Here is a 26,910-nt window from a genome sequence, read left to right as displayed (position 1 = left end):
TTCAGCCTACTACAATTGACTTTTCCTTTAAATGATTAATTTACATGTATGCTATTTTACTGAATGAAAATTGATCATTGCATAAAAACTTTCTTGATAATGGGACTACCCTCTGTTCTGAAAAATGGCTCTGCTTACTGCAGCCATTCCTTTGCATGAATTTTGTCAATAATTGAACATTAAATACTTATTTGGCATCCCCTACAACACCACAGGACAAGCCATTGTGGAGCGAGCCAACCACACCCTAAAAATTGCCCTTGACAAACACAAATAAAAAGCAGGGATTGCCCCTGGACTTCCCACTAAGAAGGACTGGCTGAACAAAATATTGTTTACTTTAAATCATCTAAACATATCAAATTCAAATAAGACCACAGCCATGGGTAATCATTATGGGACTAGGGTTAGTCAGCCACAGCCATCAGTTTTGTATAGAATATTTAATGTCTGGTACGGTCCTGTTCCCTTAACATAGGGACGAGGATATGCTTTTCTGCTTGCTCCCACAGGTCCACTTTGGATGGGTTCCAAGCCGTTATATCAAGCCGTGGAAAGATGGAACGGTGTCCAGGTCTACAGGACCTGATCCCCAACTTCTCCCTGAGCCTCCACAGCCCTCAGAAGGACAGAGAGTGGACTCCTTGCAAAAAGCAGCACCACATGACCTGGAGACAGATCAAGGCCCTATCCAACCAATCTGCACAACTCTTGGAACAGCAAGGCCTTGAGAAAACTCCAGAGAACTTATTAGCTGCCTTTTCTTGCCTGAATGCCAACTCATTAACAATTGTGTTCTGCACCCTCCTCCTTTGCCTTATTTCTCCAGCTATGGCGATTTCAGAACAAGGACTCTGACAGGACAACATGTACTTCCTCGATGCACAGAACTTTTCACACCTGTTGAATCGACTGATGCATGCTGTACCATTTAACCTTACAGTATGGACTAATTATCCTTTACAGAGAGGTGTTTTCATTACTTCTCCAGTTGGTAATACCATAATACCCATCGGCAGCCGTATTCAAGACACTGCCGCTCTTTGTTGGGACTATGATCCAGGGGATGAGAAGGGGCTTCAGGTGGGAAATATCCATATTGTAACCGAACCTTTGTATTAATCACTGAACACTTACATAATTATACCACATATATGTGCAATTGGCAGATTACAGGATGTGCAGTGGGAGACCCAAGCAGGTGCAGAGAGTATAGAGGGGACGAGGGATTTACCCTTTGTAGTTATATAGCCCAAATGATAACACAGATTAAAAATACTAATGACATGTCCACTAATCTGTTAGGAAACATATGGATGTTATGTGGGCATAGAGCATATATGCGAATTCCCCCCAATTGGACAGACAGATGCACTCTAGGCTACATCCTCCCCTCATACTATGCAGTCAACAATTTACCCAAAGCAAGACTCCGTAACAAAAGAGAGGCGATCAAGAGTCCCATAGAAAAGTATACAGAAACTCAGATAGCTTGAAGCCTGTTTCCCCCAATGGGGACAGCTATGAATTACAGAGACTTACACATCCTAGCTAACTGGACGACTGCCCTATTTAATCAGACAGTCCATGTATTAAAACTACTTACAACAGAAGTTTCTCAGATTAGAGAGGTAGCATTACAGAACCGCTATTCCTTAGACACAAATTTAGCTTTAAAGGGTGGTGTTTGTGCATTAATTGGATCTCATTGCTGTGTGTACATATCAGACTATAAAGCAAACCTCACACATACCATAGAGCAGATAGAAACCATGGTTGCTGATGCACCACTTTCAGGCAGAATACCAACTTCTCCATGGGATTGGCTATGGTCCTGGCTCCCTGATATTTCTGGTCTCAAAAGGGTGATTTCTAATATAATGACTGTAATTGTCTTAATTATTTGCCTGTGCTGCTGTATTCAGTGCATACCCAACCTCATATCCATACCGAAACCTTGCTTTCAGCCTGGATACAAAGATGTCTTGTATGATGCTTAATAGGGAATCCTGAGCCCTGCAGCGGTTGGCACACCACGCTGCACCAGCTCTGGGTGATGTGGAGATTCAGGAGCTCTGCGGCGGCTGGCACACCACGCCGACTCAGCTTTTTCTCTCCATATCCCCCTTCCCCTATCTCCAGCCTATACCAAGACATAACAGATTTCAGTAAGGGTCTAAAGCTTTATTGAGCTGCCTAAATAAAAACAGAAAGGGTGAGATGTGGGAATTATGAGCTTTGCCGGCAGCCATGTCAGGGTTTAACACTAACTTCCCTTCTCCCTGGCCTTTGCACTGAATAAGGCATCACTTGTGCTTAAGCCTCTCTGCCTAGGAGAGGATACCTGTCATGTATTTCTCTGGCTTATAATTAACCCTGATTGCCTGAAAGAAGGGCTAGTTGCCCCTAGTTAGAGGCAGGACAAAGACAGGAGGTATAGGATTCAGCAGCCAATGAAATGATCCGTACACAACCCCTGAGCTAAGCCAATAGTGTGGTGATACGTCTGTTGCTATGTGGAGAGGAGCCAATCATGTGATGACACATCATCTGCTTTTGAATGTATGCACAATAAAAAGGGGACCCTCAGGTGTGCCCAGTCTTTTTTCTGCCTGCCATTGAATCCTGCCTGATGTGTCTTCATTGCTGCTATAGTTGTACAGCTTGCAGCAAAGGGAAATGGTGGGAGGCCTGACAGAGTCCCTCTAGGAGGGGGTTCATCTTAGGTTCCCCTGTGGCACTTGTGCCTGGGATAGCGAGCTCTTTCAAATACACAAGCTGTGCGCCATGAGGTCTGAAAGTTCGTCTTTGGCGAAGAACCGCCTCATGGTTCGGTAAGGTTCCATTCCTGGGGGGATTTCCCCTTCCTCCAGGGAGTCTTGATCCTCGTCCGAGGTGTCTGTGTCCCCAGTGTTGGGGCTTTTGGGCGGGAGAGGCATTTCTCTGGGTTTAGAGGGTCCTGGGATGTTAGGGTCCTCTGGGGGAGGCTGTGGTTGTGTCATCAGGGGTGCCAGTTGCATGTGGACAAAGGTATGTAGGCCTTTGAAGAATTCTACCCAGGAGAAAGATGCTGGGTCTAAATTGAGAGGTGCTGCGTCCCCGGGGGGCCTCGTTTGAAAGAGACTCCCGCTGGGGTAGCGAGGTCCGGTGTACTGTCGGTGGATCCGGATCCCAGTACCGGCTAGGGGGGGACCTTGACCTGGTTCAGTCAGATCCTCCTTGCACTCTAGACACAGTGCTGTGGCCTCTTCGTGCTGTGCAGCTCTAATGTGGCATGCTGGGCAGAGGACCTTAGCCTTGAGCTTTTTGTCCAGTGGTGCCATGGTTTGTGCACGTAGGATTGCAGAAACCTCCGGATTGTGTGTGCAGGCCCGTACGCCGGGAGGCTTATGCGCTCCGAGTGTGCCAAAGTTGTGTGTGTAGGTCGGATGCACGCTCAATAAGATGCGTGCGCCGCTATGCGCATGGGGATTACTTATGTGCCCGGCACAGTTGAGCGTGTGGCTGTGCGCCCGGTGCCCTCATGTGCATTCCTGTGCGCACGGCACTTATGCGCGCGCTGGAGTGCGCGCATAAGTGCCGTGCACTGGAGTGCGCACGGCTCGCCTCTGTGCGCACGGATCAGATAGGCAGACAGGGCGGCAATCAAGAGAAAATAGCAACCACCTTGGAGAGTCTCCACATGGCAGGACCCTCATATTGGGCCGGGATCTAGCCTGGACGGGGCTGATCAACCCGGTAGCACTGGTGCCAGCTGGCGATCTGTGCACTTGTTCGAGCCTCGGAGACCAGAGACCTTTAGGAAGTTTTCTACCTTACCTTGTCTCTGCGTTTCCCGGTCTCGTTCCGGGTGGTCTCCGGCTGCGGAGGGAGAGGGAGAAGTATCTTCACCGCCGCGCTCAAAGTTGCACACGCTGCCTCTCAGCCGCACCCGTTGCCGGGGGCTAAGTCCATGCCGGGAACCGTCTGCCGGACCGAGGCCTGCCTCTGAGGGATCGCGGAAATCACCTTAGGAATTCTCAACTGGGGGAGGGACCCATAGGTATCACCGCAAGAGAGCTTGGCTTGTCTGTAGAGGTAAGATTTTCTTCTTTGTTTTGGATTTCTTTGGTTAGAATACTCTAACGCTGTGCAAGCGTGTATAGAGTCCCGAACTGCTATGGAGACGGAAAATACTGAAGAGCAGAGCTTCCTGCAGGGGTATATGTACTAGGGCTGATGTCAGATTAAAATCTGATCCATCTCCAACTGCTATCAGGAGCACACTATACCCATTGGTCCCGAGTCCATCTGTTACACGCTAGAAAAGTTATATTTAACACTTAACAGTAAAACTAAATGTCAGAAACTATCCCTGAGCTGCTGCAGGAAACTATGAAGCTGTGCCTTAGAACTTGTGCTCCCTGCTGTCCCACCTTTGGGGTGGAGTGGGGTGTCAGTCAGCCTAAGGGTCCACCTATCTGTCCATTAACAGACAGCTAACTCCTTTTTCTTCAATCGAAGTTGCTATAACCTTTTCTCTTCCAGAGATAAGAGACCCCATAGTACTCACATTCGGGCCAATACAGTAAAAATTGCGGGAGAGCGGGCGAGCTCTCCCGGTGCGCGCACAGGCCACTCTCCTGTGTGCGCAATTCAGTAAGTTAATTTATTTAAATTAGGGCCCGTGGTAAAAAGAGGCGCTAGGGACACTAGCGCGTCCCTAGCGCCTCTTTTTGGATAGGAGCGGCAGCTGTCAGCGAGTTTGACAGCCGACATTCAATTTTGCCGGCGTCGGTTCTCAAACCCGCTGACAGCCACGGGTTCGGAAACCAGACGCCGGCAAAATTGAGCGTCCGATTTTCAACCCGTGAGCCGCGGGCCCATTTAAAACATTTTTTTTTAATTTTTAACTTTTTTTTTACTTTTGGGACCTCTGACTTAATATCGCCATGTTATTAAGTCGGAGGGTGCACATGTAACATACCTCTAGGAACTAGGGCAGAGAAATGTTGAATCATCATTGTGACATGAAAAGACTGACAATAGAGTGCTGTCTCTTTAAGAGCTGGGGGGGGGGAAAGGAGATTCAAAATTGGATTGTCTGAGCATGTGCAAACAGATCACTGCTCAGCTTGAACAGAGTTCCTGCCCTGCTCTGAATTAATAAATATTATCTGTACTGATTAAGGTGAGCAGCCCTCTATAATTGTATTCATGTGTAATGTATTTATGTTAGTTAGCATTGTTTTGAGATGTATTGAAGTTGTTTTTACTTTATCTAAAGAGATTTATAAAAATTGGATTGTCTGAGCATGTGCAAACAGATCACTGCTCAGCTTGAACAGAGTTCCTGCCCTGCTCTGAATTAATAAATATTATCTGTACTGATTAAGGTTCTCTTTTCTGGAACCCTGCTGTGGACGACTTGGGAGTAATTGAACTGTGCCCTGTCAGGATTTGAAGCTCTTCTTTCGGATAGAGGCTGCTGTATTGTGGATTTGGCAGTTGAAGCAAAGAGCAGTACTGACGCCCTCTTCAGCTCTAAATTCAAATGGACACACAGTAGGATACAATCTGGGACTTTGCTTGTTCAGAGACTGCTTAAGGTCGGGTGCTATATCACATGCTGATTCTGGTTGAAATACTTAACATGAGTTATGACAAAGTTGAGTTTTCTCTTGTACTATATACATGTGTTTATATGACAAATGCAGATGCTTAGGAAGTGAACAGATTTATTTCAGTCATTCATTCCAGTAAAGATAAAACTGTTACTCACTAAAGAGCGTGTGGATTCATTTCTGATACTGGGTTGGGAATCAAAGTGCAGGTTTCAGACACAAGGAGTCATAAAGAAAATTGAACTTCAAGGGTTACACACAGAAAAGCAGTTTTTACTGCTTTTCTGTGCACTTCCCCGGCGCCGGCAGAAATTAATGCCAGCCTTTGGGAATGACTTAGGGAATGACTAATAGGGCCATCAACATACATGTGCATGTTGCGGGCGCTATTAATCTCGGGGGTGGGTGGACGCGCGTTTTCGACGCGCTATTACCCCTTACTGAATAAGGGGTAAAGCTAGCACTGATACAGTACAGTGTGCTCCACCGGAGCACACTGTACTGTATCAGTCTGGTTATTAGGTATTCATTCGCACTAACCTTCCTGAGTGAAGAGTGTTCACCTTGGTGTCGTACATATTTTCTTCTGCTTCTTTTACCAGTAGGGTATCCCTACACAAGACTCCATAGCAGAACACTCAGATGGTTACAACTCTTCCAGCTCTCACCACCCTCTCCCCCCAAATATTCACAGCACCCCTCACCCCCATCCTCAGAGTCAGCTAACCGCACCTTGTGAGAAACAGGAAATTACCACCCCCCTCCACTTCAACAGTGGCAGCTCTGGCACTGCAAGTCCTGCTTTGGTGGTGATGGTTGTGGCTTTGGCACATCCCTCTCACTCCCCTCCTGCCCAGCATCCTCATTTCTCTCCCTCTAGCCAGCATCCTGCTCTCATTTCCCTCTTCCCCAGCCCCCCAATCCTCTAGCCAGTATCAGTATTCCATGATTTCCCATTCCTTTACCCCTGCTAACAGTGCCCAGCAGCCCTCCCCATGCTAAAGTGCCCTGCATCTCACCTTCTTTCCTCTGTACACATCACCCCCTTTCTCCCCACCTGCACCCACACTCTGCCTTGTCTCTGTATCCCCTCTGAACCCCTCTTGTTTCCTCCTGGCCATGTCTAGCATCCCTTCTCTTGCCCATCCATTATCTTCCTCCTTCCCTGCCTAGCAGCATAGCCTGTCTCGCTTCCCCTCCTCCTCTCAGCAGGCTGATCCTTCGCTCACCACCACAACATAAGCTTTCATTATCCTACTGGTGGAGGTTCGTTCCTGAGTCCCTTCCTTTGGCAGGGATGCCGCCACAACGCTTACTACGTGCCTCTTCTTTGGCTGTGGTTTTCCTCATTGCAGTGGCTTGGTGCAGGCCAGGCATGTCTCCTGCATTCTGTAAAAGGTTCCAAACTGCATGGCTGAACCAATCTGCCAAGTGGAAAATCAGCATTGGGCTGAGATTGGCTGCAGGCCTGATGTGGAAAGGGATAGGGAGACAGGGAGGCGTCGACCCAGTGGTGCCCTCTAGTGCATGACACCCTGTTCAAACCCCCAAAGAGGGCTCTTTCCCCACCCCCACAGGCTAAACCATTAGTTGTCCTTGCACAAGGTTCATTACTGTGAGCAAGGGCTCACTGATGTTGTTCTTACAAAGGGTAATAGATTATAGAAATAGAATTGTATTTCTTTATTCTCTTATATTCTAATTTCTTTGGTAACTTAGAAGGTAATGTAATTAGGTAAACTTTTTAGTAGTTAGAAACTATCAGAGACAAGATTGTGCAGCTGCACAATCGGAGTGTGGATTCTTCTAAATGCAATAAAATGAATAGATAAGAGCAAGGACAGGCTGGCTGTATGAGCTCCTTGAAAATGCAGGCAGTGATTAAAACTGCTGAAGAGAATTGAAGTCAGGGGAGGGAGTATGTGAATAACCATTGCCAGAAAGAAAGGAATGCTGCTCCCTTAGCAGTTGGAAGGAGGCAAGCAGAGATAAGACTGTACCCCTCCCCACACCTAGCTTTAACAAGGGCATTTACACAAACACACACACACACAAGAGAAAGGGGGAAGGGAGTCAGGAACAGGATTGAACAAGCAGAAGGAGCCTGGACAGGACATGTGTTTAAGCACCAGACCAACAGGGTCAGCTGCATGGACAAAGGGGTTCAGTAATTGGCTACTGGACCCCAGAAGATAAAAGTATAACCAATTGGGTAACAAGGGGGGGAGGTAAAGAAAAGAGGTGAGCATGAGCTGAGCATCACCTGGACAGACAAGCTTGGAACAGGGGAATGACCAAAAAAAGGGATTGGGGAGGGAAAGGGGGCTTGCTTAGGCTGAAAATGTATAAATTGAAAGGCACAATGCTGTGAGGTTACACCTACTTCGGTATGACACCTGTACTTGCAAGTTGGTAAAATAAAGAACTAGAAGATTGTCTCACCAACTCTTTGTGTTCACTATATAATTTTCTGAGAAGGTGCAATACCACTTCTTACAATTAGAATATACCCAAACGGTAGAGATAGAATCAGAAGGGCCAGGCTGATCAATCATTTAAGTTTTCCAAGTGTCTGGGACAGAAAAAAAAAAAAAAAAAAAAAAAATATATATATATATATATATATTTCCACACTGATTCTTAGCATTTGTTTTGCCACATACTATCTCATAGGTATTTTCAGAAATGGCTTTACCTAGATTTTGTTCGGGTCTGGCAAAGCAAATATCACGATTTAGCCTTTGCATGAACAGACGCATGTCCAAAATAATAATTTCACGCTGAAACAATACCAACCGCTAACCATCTCGCCTTATTATCTTTAGAGCATGAGGGCACAGGGGAAGGGAGTCAGGAATCTCTACAAGGAGCATCTGGCGGCTATTTGGAAACCTTATTCTTAAGGGCTAAAAGCGCTGGTAAATCCGACCCCCTTATGCTCCGAGCTGCCCACAAAGGATGCTTGTAAAAAAGAGTCAGAGGAAAAAGAGTGCAACTTACTGGCCATGCATTTCACTTAGGCAGCAGCAGCAGGGCGACGGTTCCTTTCAGCCTTATCGATATTTGTAACTGAGGAAACAAAAAAACATTAACACAGAGAGAGAAAAAAAAAGCCTCCCGCTAGGGCTAGGTTTCTTTGCTGTAAGTAGTCAATCATCCCAATGAAGGTTTCTGGGAGCAAAGGATGCAAGGGGTGGGTGTACATGCTACCATGTATCCACTTTATGGATACCTGTTTTTTGGGATGGGAGGAGCAGACATAAAAAGTAAAAGATTATGTTTCCACTGCACATCTCAGGAAGAGTGGCTGAAAGAGCTTTTATTACAAACAGAATGGTCCTCTCATTTTACTGAAAGATGATTTTTGGCTGGTTAGAGCACTGTTTCCCAACCTTTTCAAACCCAAAGCACACCAGCCCCCTCGGGGAAGGTAATGTAACATACATAGAAACATAGAAATGACGGCAGAAGAAGACCAAACAGCCCATCCAGTCTGCCCAGCAAGCTATGCACTTTATCCATTTTTTTCCCCTTTTTCTCTCTCCCACCTGTTACTATTGGCTTCCAGTACCCTCCAGCCCTAATTCCCCTCCACCCCACCACCAATGTAGAGAGCAGCGCCGTATCTGCATCCAAGTGACATCCAGCTCAATTAGGGGTAGCAACCGCTGCAAACAAGCAGGCCACACCCCTGCCCCATACCTTCCCCACCCCTGTTGTTTGGTTTTTTTTGTTGTTGTTGTTTTGTTTTTTTTTGAGATGGCAGCCCTCCATCCTTTCGCTCCGTGAAGGTGGAACACCAACCACTGGCATCCCGGTCCGTGAATGCCTCTGTGGCTACTGCCGCTCCGTGCAATGTTTTGCTGCCTCCTCTTTATTCACGCCCTCTAGACTTGATGGATCCACAGTGTTTATCCCACGCCCCTTTGAAGTCCTTCACAGTTTTAGACTTCACCACTTCCTCCGGAAGGGCATTCCAGGCATCCACCACCCTTTCCGTGAAGAAATACTTCCTGACATTGGTTCTTAGTCTTCCTCCCTGGAGCCTCAGCTCGTGACCTCTGGTTCTGCTGATTTTTTTCTGATAGAAAAGGTTTGTCATTGTCTTTGGATCATTAAAGTTTTTCAAGTATCTGAAAGTCTGAATCATATCACCCCTGCTCCTCCTTTCCTCCAGGGAGTACATATTTAGATTCTTCAATCTCTCCTCGTATGTCATCCGATGAAGACCCTCCATGGAAAGAACTCCTATGTGGTCAAAAGAACTAAGAAAGCATTGAAAGTCATAAGAACATAAGAATTGCCATACTGGGTCTGAACGAGATCCATTGAGCCCAGCATCCTGTCTCCAACCTTGGTAAATCAAGCTTACAAGTACCTGGCAGGTCCCATAAAGTAGATTTACTTCTTGTTACTCACTCTCAGGTATAGCAATGGCTTTCTTTAGTCTCCCTGGCTAATAATGTGTTATGGACTTATATGTCACTTTCTCAGCTGTCTCTTTTCCAAGCCTGTATAGCCTCTCATTATAGGAGAGATTTTCAATCCTTCATTTTTGTTGCCCTCCTCTGCACCTTTTCTAGTTCTGCTATGTCTTTCCTGAGATGGGGTGAGTGTGATTGCACCTTGGTTCGATAAAGAGGCAATATGATATTTTCCATTTTACCCTCCATTCCTTTTTGTTATGACCGGTCGCAGACGGCTGCAACCGATGCAACTCACATCATGTACTGCTCTGCTCTCTTCTCCGGGCCTACTCGCGGCTGAGGCTAGCCACTACTGCTGCATTCCTCCGCGTTCCCAGGCTCCTCATGGTGGTCAGGACGCCAGCACCAGCTACGCCAACTCCAGGCCTTCCTAGGTGCGTGCATGCACCACCAGGCCTTCCTTTGAAGACCCAATGGCGGGAACCTCAGGGGCATCCCTGACTGATGACATCATTAGGTTGGGATTCTTAAGCACCACTTTTGCCCCTTGCTAGCTGACTTGGCAATGAGTTCCTTCACTATTGATACTTGTTCTTGGTTCCTCGGACCCGTGGTTCCTGCATCAGTTCTATCTGCCTCTGGACTCTGGCTCGGGTACCCGCTCCTTGGGGCCCTGCTGCGCTCTAGTGGGAGACCTCGTCTCCAGGCTTCCCCCGCTCCTCAGGCTAGCCCCCTGCATCTCCCAGAGCTCCTGCCCACCGGCCTCCCTGCTCCTCAGAGTCGTCCCTTGGAACCACCTTCTGCTTGGAGTCTGGACCCGCGCTTCCCCACTACTCGGGGCAGTGCCTATGTTCTACACCAGCGACTGTCCTTGCGCTTCCCCGCTCTTCGGGGCAGTGCCTACGTTCTACACCTGGGACAGTACCTGCACTTCCCCGCTCCTCGGGGCAGCACCTATGTTCTACATCAGAGACTATGCTTGCGCTTCCCCACTCCTTGGGGCAGTGCTTAAGTTCTGTTTCAGTGACTTTATTTGGCACCGCCGCTCTTCAGGGTAGTGCCTTCATTTCTCTGCCTGAGATTGCATCATGCGCAGTCCCGCTCCCCGGGGTTGCTTTCGTCACTACTACAGAGATTCACCCAGGCTTCCCCGCCCCGCAGGTTGGCCTAAATCACCATGCCAGAGCCTCTCTTGCTGCACAGCCCCGCCCCTCGGGTCACTCTCTGCTGCAGACCTCCAGAAGTTCCTGTTTTGCGCTCCCCACTCCTCGGTGCCTGCCCAGCACTTTTGTCTCTTGGAGGTTCCTACTCTGGTATGTGCCTCTCCAGTTCTGCGAGTATACTGTTGGTTCTCCCTGAACTGTGTCTCTCACCTCGCTCCTCGGGATCCCCCACAGTACTCCCTTTACTGCACCTACGATCACGTGGTTGTGACGCAGGATGCTCCATTCCTCTACACTAATGAATCTCCTACCACAGCTGACCTCGCCTCCCGACGGTGGGGACCTGTGGGGCTCCTCCCCACAGGTGGTACCAACCCTCACCTCGGGGCCAAAGGTCCATGAAACCCACGAATCCTAACACTTTTTGGATCATTCCTAACGTTTTAGTTGCATTTTTTGACTGCCACACTCACTGAGCAGAAGATTTCCATGTTTTGTCCACAAGGACTCCAAGTCCTTTTCTTGGGTAGAGACTCCCATTGTGTACCTGCAGCTGGGATTATTTTTCCCTGTATGCATCACTTTGCACTTTAATACACTAAATTTCAGCTGCCACTCATTTGCCTAATCTCCTAATTTCACAATGCCCTTATGCAGTTTCTCACAATCCACTGCCATTTTAACAAATTTGAATAATTTTATGTCATCTGCAGATTTGATAACTTCACTTGTTCCCATTTCCAGATTATTTAAGAGTATATTAAACAGGTACCGTTCTCCATTTAGAAAACAGACCATTTAGTTCTACCCTCTGTTTCTGGCCTTTTAAGCAGTTACCAAGCCACAAGGTTGATTCATAAGGTGCGCTCAGCAGAACCCAGTGTTTTACTCATAATCCATCCACCCAGTGGTTCTTGGTTTACCCTGGATCCAGCAACACTCACCTCATTTCAACTGGACTACCTTGCAGTTGTCAGAATGCAGTGCTCACTGTCAAAACTCTTTTATGAAAAGGTTCAACCACCCTCATCGCTCCCGACAGCAGTCACAATTCCCGCACAATTCCAGCACCTTATGCCGACTATGAGGACATATTTTCCAAACAGAAGGTTGACGTCCTTCCGCCCCACCAGGAGTTTGACTGTCTGATTGATCTCCTGCTGGGAACAGCGTCTCCTAGGGGCAGGACCTACCCACTCTCCATCCCAGAAACCAAGGCCATGATGGAGTATATCCAAGAAAATTTAGCTAAAGGATTCAAACATCCTTCCATGTTGCCCACTAGCATGGATTTCTTTTTCATCGTCAAGAAGGATGGGTCATTACGGCCTTGTAGAGATTACCAGGGTCTAAATGCCATCACCTGTAAAGATAAATATCCTCTGCTTCTGATCAATGAGCTATCTGATCGGCTCCAAGGAGCAACTATATTCACCAAATTAGACTTGAGAGGAGCTTATAACCTCATCTGCATCCATCCTGAAGACATCTGGAAGACTGCATTTAACACCAGAGACAGGCATTATGAATATCTCGTCATGCCTTTCGGCCTCCAGCAGTGTCCCAATGTATGATAAATGAGATATTAGGGATGTGAATCGTGTCCTCGATCGTCTTAACGATCGATTTCGGCTGGGAGGGGGAGGGAATCGTATTGTTGCTGTTTGGGGGGGTAAAATATCGTGAAAAATCGTTAAAAATCGTTAAAAAATCGAAAAATCGGCACATTAAAACCCCCTAAAACCCACCCCGACCCTTTAAATTAAATCCCCCACCCTCCCGAACCCCCCCCCAAATAACTTAAATAACCTGCGGGTCCAGCGGCGGTCCGGAACGGCAGCGGTCCGGAACGGGCTCCTGCTCCTGCATCTTGTCGTCTTCGGCCGGCGCCATTTTCCAAAATGGCGCCGAAAAATGGCGACGGCCATAGACGAAAAAGATTGGACGGCAGGAGGTCCTTCCGGACCCCCGCTGGACTTTTGGCAAGTCTCGTGGGGGTCAGGAGGCCCCCCACAAGCTGGCCAAAAGTTCCTGGAGGTCCAGCGGGGGTCAGGGAGCGATTTCCCGCCGCGAATCGTTTTCGTACGGAAAATGGCGCCGGCCATACGCGTTTGGAAAGGAGAGCTTACCCTTCCTAGGGTACATCATCTCTAGGTGTGGCTTCTCCATGGACCCCAGTAAACTCTGAAGCATTCGCGATTGGCCCCAGCCAGTAGGCCTACGTGCGCTACAATGATTCTTAGGGTTCGCGAACTACTACATCCATTTTATCGCAAACTACTCTGTCATCATCATGCCCCTTACGGTGCTCACTTGTAAGGGGGCGGACACCAGGAACTGGACTCCCGAAGCCGTTTCAGCTTTCTAAGCTTTGAAGGAGGCCTTTCTACATGGTCCCTGTTTGTGACATCCGGACCCCACTCGCTCTTTTATCAATGGCAAATGAAATTTAATGTGGACAAGTGCAAGGTGTGGTATATAGGGAAAAATAACCCTTGCTGTAGTTACACAATGTTAGGTTCCATATTAGGAGCTACCACCCAGGAAAAAGATCTAGGCATCATAGTGGATAATACTTTAAAATTGTCAGCTCAGTGTGCTGCAGCAGTCAAAAAAGCAAACAGAATGTTAGGAATTATTAGGAAGGGAATGGTTAATAAATCGGAAAATGTCATAATGCCTCTCTATCACTCCATGGTGAGACCGCACCTTGAATACTGTGTACAATTCTGGTCGCCAGATCTCAAAAAAGATATAGTTGCGATGAAGAAGGTACAGAGAAGGGCAACCAAAATGATAAAAGGGATGGAACAGCTCCCCTATGAGGAAAGGCTGAAGAGGTTAGGGCTGTTCAGCTTGGAGAAGAGATGGCTGAGGGGGGATGATAGAGGTCTTTAAGATCATGAGAGGTCTTGAACGAGTAGATGTGAATCGGTTATTTACACTTTCGAATAATAGAAGGACTAGGGGGCATTCCATGAAGTTAGCAAGTAGCACATTTAAGACTAATCGGAGAAAATTTCTTTTTCACTCAACGCCCAATTAAGCTCTGGAATTTGTTGCCAGACGATGTGGTTAGTGCAGTTAGTGTAGCTGGGTTCAAAAAGGGTTTGGATAAGTTCTTGGAGGAGAAGTCCATTAACTGCTATTAATCAAGTTTACTTAGGGAATACCCACTGCTATTAATTGCATCAGTAGCATGGGATCTTCTAGGTGTTTGGGTAATTGCCAGGTTCTTGTGGCCTGGTTTGGCCTCTGTTGGAAACAGGGTGCTGGGCTTGATGGACCCTTGGTCTGACCCAGCATGGCAATTTCTTATGTTCTTATGGTGGCCCACTATGATAAAGGATATCTGAGCCTATGTGGATTCCTGCCCCATGTGTGCACAACAGAAGTCACCGTGGGATAACCCTGGGGGTTACTACAGCCTTTGCCAACCCCCATGGAACCTTGGACCCACCTGTCTATGGATTTCTTAGTAGACCTTCTGAAATCCAATGGTAACACCATAATCTGGGTCGTAATAGACAGATTTTCCAAGATGGCACATTTTGTTCCTTTACCCAGCCTACCCTCTGCTCCCAAGTTGGCACGCTTATTTTTTCTTCATGTATTTTGCCTGCACGGGCTTCCACAACACATAACCTCGGATAGAGGTCCTCAATTCATCACCAGTTACTGGTATTCCCTTTGCAAGAAGCGTCCCAGGCCGACTTTTGAGCCTCCCCACAGAGTGACATCACTGTGGGGGCGTGGCTTCCAGCCCGATCAGTTGGAAACGGGGCTGGCAAACATGGAAGCAGTCTTTAATTTCTCACCCTCTCCTCTCTCAATTTTAATCGGGCTGTAGGGTGGAAGCAGCCCCGATAGTCCGGAGAAAGGAGGGAAGTCCTCTGCAGCTGGCGAAGTTTGAAATTCCCCGGCGTCCCAGGCCGACTTTTGAGCCTCCCCACAGAGTGACATCACTGTGGGGGCGTGGCTTCCAGCCCGATCAGCTGGAAACGGGGCTGGCAAACACAGAAGCAAAGTCTTTAATTTCTCACCCTCTCCTCTCTCAATTTTAATCGGGCTGTAGGATGGAAGCAGCCCGATAGTCCGGAGAAAGGAGGGAAGTCCTCTGCAGCTGGCGAAGTTTTGCTTTGCCTTGCGCTGTGTGTGGCCTTCGGGCCTTCTATCCTGCTTTGCCTTGCCTTGTGCTGTGTGTGGCCATCGGGCCTTCTACCCTGCTTTGCCTTGCCTTGCGCTGTGTGTGGCCTTCAGGCCTTCTACCCTGCTTTGCCTTGCCTTACGCTGTGTGTGGTCTTCGGGCCTTCTGCCCTGCCTTGCCTTGCTTACTGCACGTGCGGTCCTCGGGCCCTCTGCCCAGCCATGTGAGTTAGGCCTCCGGGTCCTCTGCTCTGCCGTGTGAGTGAGGTCTTCGGGTCGCTGTCCTACTGTGTGCGTGTGGGGCCTGCTGCCCTGCTGTGTGTGTGGCCTTCGGGCTCTCTGCCTTGCCGTGCGTGTATGTGTGTGGCTTTCGGGCTTTCTGCCTTGCCGTGCGTGTGTGTGGCCTTCAGGCTCTCCGTCTTACTACTAGGTGCCCTGACCCAGCCTGGACTCTGACACTGTTGCCTGCCGCCTGCCTTGACCCAGCCTGGACTCTGACACTGTTGCCTGCCGCCTGCATTGACCCAGCCTGGACTCTGACACTGTTGCCTGCCGCCTGCCTTGACCCAGCCTGGACTCTGACACTGTTGCTTGCCGCCTGCCTTGACCCAGCCTGGACCCTGACACTGTTGCTTGCCACCTGCCTTGACCCAGCCTGGACTCTGACACTGTTGCCTGCTGCCTGCCTTGACCCAGCCTGGATTTTGACACTGCTCCCATCATCCCTATCTCTCTCCACCTGGAGCCACCCTTCTGGGTGGTGTTCACAGCACCAGAACACAGCCCGAGCGTAACAGGTGCTTCCCGGAGCATTGGGGCAAAATGCTGCACATTGGCTCTGGCTCCAGTTCAGCTACAATGAGCCAGTGCTCAAGGCTTGTGCAAGGGTATTAGGCATCCTAGTAAAGCCTTCAAGCTCATGCCCTCCTACACATTTACCTATCAGTGGCAGCTGTGGCACAGCATCTCAGTCTCTCCCCTCACTCAGCATCCATCTCTCACTTTCCTCTCACTCTCTGCCAAGTCCTGCATGCCCCTCTCTTTGTCCCTGTCCACAGTGCCCAGCATCCCTTCTCTCTGTCCCCATCCAGCATCTTCCTTGTTCTCCCTTTCACTCCCTGCTCAGCACAGCATCACTTTGCCTACTTTTTTGCAGTGCCCAGCATCTTCTAATCCACTCTCTAATTGATCATGCTCCAATCTCTCTCTTTCTCCACCCTACCGTCTACTCAGCAACCTCTTTCCCCAACTTTACCATCCAATCAGCTTCCTTTCTGTCTTCTCCCCCTCTACATCTTTTCAACATCAATTTGCTTCTCTCTTGTGTTGCTGTGCTTTAAAAATGGGTAGGTGGCAACTGGAGGTTACTGTCTCCCTGCAAAGGTTTTGGTACACTAGGTGACTGCCAAAAGGGACAGCGGGTACTGACTTTTCAGCACCCACTTTCTTAGTGCATGCATGGCGCCCGCAAGGGGGGTGCCATGCAATAAACAAATTTGGGGGTCATGATAGCAAGGAGGCGCTATGGTCGCTAGCGCGACCTTACTGCCTCCTTGCTAACACGACCCCATGGTTACCGATGCAGATAAACTCGGCGTTGGTTTTCATTACTGCAGCCAGCCGGTTATGAAAAGTGATGATGAGCATATTGGCGTCGTTCTTCAAAGTGGCCAGCAGAGGGTTTTTTTTCAACTTTAAAAAAAGTATAGAAAAGCAGTTTTTTCAGCTTTTCTGTACTTTTTTTCAGTGCGCTCAGCTATTAACGCCTGCTTCAGGCTGAGACGCATATTTATATTTTTGCATTTGGAGTGAATGAGTAATAGCCTCATTCACATGCATTTGCTGTTGCGTTCAAGCGGAGTCGTGGACCCTTGGGCCGGCCGGGAGGTTGGTAAGAGTGAGGCCGGTAGGCAGAGGGGGTGATGGAGGGCTGAGGACTTCACCCGTGCGCTGCGGTGCCTCCCAGGAGGCGCCCGTAGGGACCGACCGCGGGGACTTAGGCGTGAGACGTAGGAAGTAGCTGCCACGCAGTGGAACAAGAACTAGGTAACCAAGGACTGGAGCCCACGGTCTGAAATAGTCCGTGGGCAGAAGCAGAGGCTGCAAGGAGAACTGGGCCTAGGCCGGCCAGAGTACTAAAGTCCTGAGGTCAGGGGCCCAGGTCAGCCGGAAGTTAGGAGCACACTGGGAGCGGGCCTCCGGAATCAGCAGCAAGACTGGAGTCCAAGGTCGAGGAACAGACTGGGGTCGAGGCAGGCAGCAAGCGGGAACGTCAGGAACAAGCCGGAGTCAAGGCCAGGAATCAGCAGCAGAAGCGAAGTCCGGAGTCAGCAGGCAGACCAGGGTCGAGGCAGGCGGCAAGCGGGAATCGTCAGGAACAAGCAGAAGTCAAACCAAAGATCAGCAGCGAGACGGAAGATAAGCAGCAACTCAAGGCACAGAGGAACTGTGTGAACCTCGTTGCAAGGCAAAGTGAGGAAGTCCGGAGTCTGCTTATATATTTTAGCCGCAGCGTGACATCACCTCGGGGGCGTAGCAGCACTTCCAGGTACCGGGGCTGAAGTACCCAGCCCTCGCGCGTGTGCGAGGCCGTCGAGGTGGGCGGAGTCCAGAGAGGCTTCGGCGGCGTTTTTGTGAGGCAAGGCCGGAGCCATGCGGCTGGGCCTGGGTGGGGACCGGCGTCCCTCTTTGTGGAGCGGAGGAAGGCAAGAGAGCCCCAGTTTGAGTGAAGCACGGTCAGGGCCTAGCAAGGAGTCCTCAGAGGGAAGCACGGGAACCACGCGGTCTGGCGAGGAGTCCTCAGAGGGAAGCACGGGAACCACGCGGTCTGGCAGTCCAGGAGCAGGGGATTCTCCTCCGCGGTCTGCGGGAAGGTAAGAGACCCCGAGCCCGACGGGGAAGGAAGCGGTGGGGACCGCAACATTTGCATGTGATGAGCGCTAACTCATTCACTCCGCGTTGGATGCGCGTTAAATAGGCACTAATCCCCCTATTGCATTAGGTGGTGGATTAGCACCTATTTAACACGCGTCCGACAGCGGGTTAAACAGTGCGTTCGGCCCCTAAGTTGCCAAATGGAAAGGTTGGCCCTGGGTTAGCTCTAGCCTTTGGACAAATTTTTAGGGAGGCTTAGCCTCCCCAAGCCACTTATACCGTGTTTCCCCGAAAATAAGACATCCCCCGAAAATAAGACCTCGTAGAGGTTTTGCCAAATTGCTAAATATAAGACCTCCCCCGAAAGTAAGACCTAGCACATAATTCATGTAAACGATCGAATTAGCTACGGTATTCCCTCCCATACAGTAACGCGTGCCCCTGCCGTTTTGCCGCGCGTTTAACCTGCTAACTTACCATCTACCCTTACCCCTGCGTTAGAGGCAGGGGTAAGGGTAGGCGGCAAACTTTCCCCCAACCCCCGCTCACCTGCCCTGGCCACGTCCATGGGTGCTGGTCTCCGGGGCAGCCCCAGTCCTCTCCCCTCCTCCCGAAGCAACGAAAGCGCAAAAAAATCGAAAAAGCAAAAAAAAAAAGTTGCAAGAGAGAGAGGGGAGAGAGGACGGGCAATCCTACGCTCGGGATTGCCAGTCCTCTCCCCTTCTCCCGAAGCAAGGCGAAGTGACTTACTTTTTTCACAGCCCTCCTCCGGAGACAGATCGTGGCTCCCCTGCCTCCCGGCGAAGATGGATGCCTGCACGGGTGAAAGCGGCCCCTGTACGTGCGATTGGGCCGCTCAATGCGTGACGTCACATGCCGTGACGCCAAACGTCGTGACGTCATGCATTGAGCGGCCCAATCGCACGCACAGGGGCCGCTTTCGCCCGTGCAGGCATCCATCTTGGCTTCCGGGAGGCAGGGGAGCTGCGATCCGTCGATGTCCGTCTCCGGAGGAGGGCTGTGAAAAAACTAAGTCACTTCGTTGTTTACACTGCCAGTCCTCTCCCCTCCTCCCGGAGCAAGGCTGCTTTTCGCGCCTTGCTTCGGGAGGAGGGGAGAGGACTGGCAATCTCGAGCATAGGATTGCCTGTCCTCTCTCCCCTCTCTCACTTTTTCGCTTTTTTTTTCCCCCGCTTTCTTTGCTTGCTTCGGGAGGAGAGGAGAGAGGACTGGCAATCCCAAGAGTAGGAGAACCGTCCACTTCCAGGTACCTGACATTTCAAATGTCATTTCAAATGACATTTGAAATGACAGATACCGGTACCAGCGTGTCCGTGAAGCGTTAGGCTAGCGCACCCAGGATACTGTATAGCGCTCTATACAGTAAAATGGGTTGCGCGGGCCTAACGGGTCACGGACGCTTCTTACCATAGACGCAGCTTGCATTTTTTAAAATTACTGTATAAAGAGTGTCACTCTTCTTTTTCAGTCAATCTGTGATTCTGTGAGCACGCAAGCCCAAAAGGGAAGAGAATGCAAGCTTTGTTTTGTTTTGTTCAGCAACTGCCCTATATATTGGTGATATAATTGGACATCTAGATTAATAAAATCTCATACAAATTGCCATAAGAAGGAAGGAATCAAATTAATCAGATTAGTCTGAGTTTCCTTTCTTCTGCATTCTCGCAAAGATCAACAAATGAATGGAGAAGAATGGATGGAAATGGACAATGTGCTCAACGCCCCCGTTCTCTCAGGATTCAGTAACATCAGTGGTCATTTCTAGGTTTTGAGGTCAGCAGCAGCCTCCACCTTTCAGTTTTTCCAATGGAGAAAAGGAAGCAAGTTAAAAATGATCCCAGCAGGCAGAAGTAGTTGAATACAGGACCCGAGGCAGGGAGAGCAGGCCCTTGAGGAGCGAGTTCATTTTTTTGTTCAACAATATAACGGTATGTGAATTCTTCTTCATGGAAAAATAAGACATCCCCTGAAAATAAGGCCTAGTGCATCTTTGGTAGCAAAAATTAGTATAAGACATCCCCTGAAAATAAGGCCTAGTGCATCTTTGGTAGCAAAAATTAATATAAGACACTGTCTTATTTTCGGGGAAACAGGGTATGTGTTACCTATGGTCAAATGGCTTAAAAATAAGGCAAGCCAATACAAAAGGAGGAGTTTTTTGTCTGATGGTGACATCAAAACAGTAGATTTCTCCAATGCTCATGTTGCTTTTAGCTCTATTTCTTTTTTAGTCTTCTGTCTAATTTTCAGTTCTTTTTTTTCTTTCATATATGTCTTACTTTTATAACACACTTTATTTGTTGTATACAGATTGTGGAGCTTTTTTATCATGGCCAAAGACCCTTTGTATTTAAAAAAATTAAAAAAAGCAATCTATTTTTCTTGGTAGAAAACTTTTTTCAGCTCTTCAGGTTGAATTCATCATTTATCTGTATAGGTGTGATTCCTGCATTGCAGAGCTGCATTCTTCTGCAATTAGAGGCACATTCTGAAAAGTGGCCTGACTTAGCACAAGTTTGAAACGTGTGAAACAGTAGTTGCCAGTCATTAAAGATTCAAGCATTGGTACTGCTGTTTACAATTGTCCAATATAAGTGTATATACTTTTGTGTGCAATTAGAATTATCATGGAGACTGATGAATAACAAAAAAGAGGATCGAATAATTTTGTTACCTTTTTAAACACTATCTCAATTAAAGCTTGTATTAATTTGCTTGCTAGTACTGCATCTTTAAAAAACGTACGGTAGGTGGTGGTTACAGAATACCAGACTAAGCAGTTTGTATCCAACCCCTTTCCCCCCTACTGTGTCTCTCCTCCCTGCTGCTTCCTTTATCCATTCCCTGCCTGCCTGTTTCTGGGCTGCTGCGCATTCCTTCCCTTTCTTTCTTTATTTCTGTTCCGCCAATGATGTATTGCAGATGGCTCATTAAAGAGCTATTTCGACTGCCACGTTTGCTTTTGTTTTTCTAATTGAAAGGTTCTCGCCGTTTTGCACCAGTCAGTGAGGCGCTCTCGGTTGTGACGAAAGAATTACAGAAAGGCGAATCCCTCCCCCACACCTCCTTCCTCTCCCTTCTCAGCCTCCTGTTCCGCCCAACTTGTCTTGCTCCCTGCTACCCGCCTCTTCCCCCTCTTTTCCGTGGTCCTTCCCCTTTCTTCAAGGCAGGGCATCCTCTCATCTTCCCGCACTCCCCTCCCCACCCACTCAACCGCTCCCCCTCCCAGTCCCGTCGCTGCATCCATGGGCAAAGCATGACATAGAGCAAGCGAAACCGGAGAGGGTACAGCGAACACCCCTAGACTCCGAACCCGCCCATCGAAAAGTGATTCCAGGTCCCCGCCGGTGACTTATGGGGAACTAAACCAAAGCAAAGGAGACGGTCCCGGAGGCTCTGCCCCAAGATCCAGTAAGTGAGCCAAGGAGATGGCCCCCAATAACAACCAATCTCCTAGGCTAGCGCGCCTGAGAGCAGCAGTTACATTTGGCCTATTGTCTACTCTTGAGCGGCAGTGAGCTGGCATTCGTGCTGCAGGAGTTATTTTTTCCGCTTCATGGGCTTCTTGTGGGTAGTGTGCAGCGGAGCACTCCCTGCCTTCTTTGGGCTTGCTTTCCAGGTATGGGCTTGATCCTATGTCACGGCCAATTATTTTGTGCGTGAAGAAACAAACCCTGCAGGCTCGGTTGCGGTGTGTCCCGGTGAGGCAGGGGACCTTAATTGCCGATGCCTCCCTTCCTGTCAAAGTGGATGGTATGGTATGGTGGGGGTGGAAATAAAAGATGATTCGCAGCAGTCAAAAAGTGACGTTTACTCGGAAAGTACACGATACTACAACCGTGAGGGGAGTTTTGAAAATCTACAGTTTATCGGTCTGCTGTTGTGTGTGAGCCCCACCTCGGGGATTCCCTCGAGACTGGAGAGAAAGCAGCAGCTCTTCTATATTAAAGTCTGCGCTGCTCCTGATGGGTTTTTATATACAGCTGTATTGTTTTTAGCTTGTTGACAGTTCAGGCGACCCAGTTTCTGAAAGAAGATGTAGAAACATAGAAATGACTGCAGAAAAGGACCAACGGATCCACCCAGTCTGCCCAGCAAGCTTATGCCAGTATTGTACAGGTTACCCTCATACTTATCAGTTTCCCAGACCTTAAAAGTCAGGGCCCTCGACTGCTGTTTGAATCCAAATTCCCTTAACTCTTGCCATGGAAGCAGAGAGCAATGATGGAGCTGCATCAGAAGTATTAGGCTTAGTGATTAAGGGTAGTAAAAGCCGCATCAGCAAGTTACCCCCATGTTTAATTGTTCCCCAAACCGTAAAAGATACGTCCCTCAGTTGCTGTCTGAATCCAGTTCCCCTTTTCCCACTACTGTTGAAGCAGAGAGCAATGATGGAGTTGCATTAAGCCTTGATACTGATATTTGTTATTTGTTACCCCCAGTTACTCCCATGCACTCTTTTCTTTATTTCCATCCTCTAGCCTTTAGGGATTCATGCCCCTTTGAATTCCTTCACTGTTTTTGTCTTCACCACCTCCTCCAGAAGGGCATTCCAGGCATTCACCACCCTCTCCATGAAGAAATATTTCCCGACATCGATTCTGAGTCGTCCTCCCAAAGTTTCATTTCATGATCTCTAGTTCTATTGATTTCTTTCCAACAGAAAAAGTTTGACAATTGTGCATCATTAAAACCTTTCAGGTATCTGAAAGTTTGTATCATATCTGCCCTGCACCTCCTTTCTTCCAGTGTATACATATTCAGATCCTTCAGCCTCTCCTCATAAGTCTTCCAATGCTGACCCCTCTCCATTTTGATCGTTCTTTTTTGGACCACCTCTATCCTGGCTTTATCTTTTTCGAGACACGGGCATCAGTACTGAACACAGTACTCCAGGTGAGGCATCACCAAGGACCTGTACAAGGACATTATCACCTCTTTTTTCTTACTGGTTATTCCTCTCTCTATGCAGCCCAGCATTCTTCTTGCTTTAGCTATCGCCTTGTCACATTGCTTCGCTGCCTTCAGATCATCAGACACTATCATATCAAGGTCCCTCTCCCAGTCCGTGTGCATTAACTGCCCATCACATACAGTTGTCTTGGATTGCCACACCTTCTTAACATTGAATCCCAGCTGCCAAATCTTCGACCACTTTTCAAGCCTTCTTAAATCACTTTTCATTCTCTTCTCTTTCAAATGTGTCCACTCTGTTGCAGATCTTAATATCATCTGCAAATAGACAAACTTCACCTTCTATTCTTTCTGCCAGTTCACTCACAAAGATATTGAACAGAACTGGTCCCAAAACTGATCCCTCTGTCACTCCACAAACACAGTTCTTTCTTCAGAGTAGGTTCCATTTACCATTATACACAGTTAACCAGTTTGCAATACCATGCTACTACCCGCTCCCAAACTTCTCATTTTGTTCACAAGTCTCCTATGTGGACCATATCAAAAGCTTTACTAAAATCCAAATAAGTCACATCGGGCGCTCTTCTCTGATCCAGTCCTCCAGTCACCCAATTAAAAAATCAATCATATTTGTCTGACAGGACCTTCCCCTGGTGAATCCATGCTGCCTCGGGTCGATCAACCCACTGGATTGTAGTACTTTACTATCCTTTCCTTCAGCAGAGTCTCCATTCATTTTCCCATCACCGAGATGAGGATAACCGACCAGTAGTTTCCAGCCTACTCTCTGCTCCCACTCTTGTGAAGCAGTACCACCATCGCTGTTCTTAAATCTTGTGACATCACTCCCATTACCAGGGATCTATCGAATAGGTCATTCAGTGGACCTGCCAGCACATCTCTGAGCTCCCTCAGTATCCTGGGATGTACTTCATCCAGCCCCCATGGTCTTGTCCACTTTCAGTTTTCATAGCTCTTCCCATACATTCACTTCTGTAAACAGAGTTTTGTCTACTCTACCCCCAACCACAGTCTTGTCAACTAGCGACGGTCCTTCTCCAGGGTCTTCTTTAGTGAACACCGAACTGAAATATTGGTTTAATATTTCGGTCATTTCTTTGTCTCTCTCTACACATTGATCTTTGTCACCTTTCAATTTCACTATACTACTTCGGACCTTTCTCCTTTCTTTGATATATATGAAAAATGTTTTGTCACCTCGCTTTACCTCTTTGGCAATCCTTTTTTCCGCCTGAGATTTTGCTTTAATGATTTCTTTCTTTGTCTCCCTCAGTTTCACCAGATATTCTTCCCGTGTTCCTCTTTTTGGGATCCTTTATATTTCTTGAACGCTGTTTTTTTTGCCTTTATTTTATCAGCCACCTCCTTTGAGAACCAGATTGGTTTCTTATTTCTTTTACTTATGTTTACTACTCTAACATATAGATTTGTTGTCTTTGTAATTGCTCATTTTAGTTTGGCCCACTATTGTTCCACCTCTCTCATTTTCTCCCATTCTTCTAGTTTTACCTCCAGGTACCTCCCTATTTCGACAAAATCTGTATTTTTGAAATTCAAAACTCTGGTATTTGTGTGACCTGTTGTGCTCCGCGGCCGTGGCGCCCCACGACCGCGTTTCCCTACCTGACTCTCAGCGCCAGGAAAGCCCCGGGGGAGGGCTCCGACTCGGGCCCGTGCTGCCCGCTGCAGGGGAAGCCGTCCTGCTTCCCTCAGCGGCGTCTCTCCTCCACCGGGGAGATCCAAGATGGCCGCCGCCATGAGATCCAAGATGGCCACCATCAACTCATTTGCATTTAAAGGGACCTGGTCCCTTTAACTAGACTCACCTGTTTCCAATGATCCAGAGCAGAGGAAGTATATAGGGAGGCTTCCTCTGCTCATTCCTTGACTTGGCAACGTCTCCTGTGAGCTTTGTCCAGTCTGCTTGCTTCGGTGAGTTCTTCGAGCTTGACTTCTGCTTTGTCTTCCTGGTTCCTGACTTCGGATTGGCTTACGGTGATTCTCTGGTTCCTGACTTCGGATTGGCTTACGGTGATTCTCTGGTTTCCTGACTTCGGATTGGCAAGCGATGATTCTCTGGTGCACGACTTCGGACTGGTGAGCGACGACCCTCTGGCACTCGACCTAGGACTCCCTCAAGACTCCGTCTCCAAGGGCCCACCTAAGTCCCAGCGGCCCGGGTCCCTACGGGCTCCTCCTGGGGGGGACCGCGGGCTTCCAGGGCGAAGCTCCAGTTGGCCTTTGCACCGTTGCTTTGACCTCCATAGGTCCACCTAAGTCCCAGCGGTCGGGTCCCTACGGGCTCCTCCCGGGGGGACCGCAGACCACCAGTGGTGAAGAACACAGCGCCTCATCTCGTCTCTTCATCGCCTCTGTATTCGCCTCAGCCTCCAGTGCCAAGGGTCAGCTGGTCCCGCCTCCTGTTCTGCCTCGCCACCCGACAAGAGAGCCTACGAACCCTCCGAAAGTTATACCACCCTCTTGTCGGCCAAAGGTCCACAAGCCTGAGCATAACAGATTGCCAAGTCCATGGACCCGGCTGAGGCATCTGCCCACCAGGCCATTCCGGGAATGGCCCAGCGCCTGAAGGAGCAACAAGAGACCCTCGATGCCCTGGTCTCTGCAGTACAGGGCCTGACCCAGCGCCTTGAGGCATTAGGGCCCATGAACCCCACGCTGCCGTCTCCGCCTGGGGCTCAAGGAGGCCGCCCTACTCAGCCGCACACTGTCCAGGTTTCCGGGGGCGACCTGGGGCAAGGAATTCCCACTCAACTCCCAGCACCCTCTCGATACGCCGGAGATGTAAAGCTGTGTCGAGGTTTCCTCAGCCAGTGCCAGGTTCGTTTTTCCTTGCTCCCCGGGCAGTTTCCCAATGACTTGGTCAAAACCAGCTACATTATGTCCCTGCTCGACGGTAGGCCTCTGATCTGGGCCTCGCATCTGTGGGAGAGAAAGGACCCCATCTTTGAAAACTTGAGCCAGTTCCTGTCTGCCTTCCGGCAGCTGTTTGATGAACCTGTCCGCAAATCCACTGCGGTCTCTGAGTTACTCCGATTGCGCCAAGGTGCTTGGACTGTGGCCGAATACGCAATGGAGTTCCGTACCCTGGCCGCAGAGCTGAATTGGAGAGACGACTGCCTCCACGGGATCTTTCTGGAAGGACTAGCCTCACGCCTTCAGAACGAGCTAGCGGCGAAAGAACTTCCGGAAGACCTCGACGGCCTGGTAGAATTGGCCAACCGAGTAGATCGCCGGATGAGGCTTCGCCTCCCAGTAGTCAAGGGGACGAGGAGATCCTCACCGCCTTCCAAGAATGCTTCTGAAGTTCCTGGAACGTCCGCCGAGGAACCTATGGAGTTGGGTCGTGGAAGAGTCTCCCCACAGGAACGCCGCAGGCGGATAAGGGAAGGACTCTGTTGTTACTGTGGAGCAGCGGGCCATCAGATAGCAGTATGCCCGACTCGGCCGGGAAACGCCCGGGCCTAGGACCAAAAGGAGGTCTCATCCTGGGCCGTGCTTCTCCAGTACCTCCACTAACGCTACCAGTTGCGTTAACCTTCGCCGGCGGCGAGTTCCACACTTTGGCCTTGGTGGACTCCGGCGCCGGGGGTAACTTCATCATGAAGAGTCTGGCGGAGCATTTGGAGTTACCACAAGCTCGCCTTCCAGCGCCTTTGGTCATCTCCTCCATTCAAGGGAAACCTCTCCCAGAACATGTGACACACACCACAGTTCCAG

This window comes from Rhinatrema bivittatum, chromosome 2 (genome assembly GCF_901001135.1).
Source record: "Rhinatrema bivittatum chromosome 2, aRhiBiv1.1, whole genome shotgun sequence".
Taxonomy (NCBI): Eukaryota; Metazoa; Chordata; class Amphibia; order Gymnophiona; family Rhinatrematidae; genus Rhinatrema; species Rhinatrema bivittatum.
The sequence above is the reverse complement of the archived record's forward strand: the minus strand, read 5'-3'. Positions refer to the sequence as shown.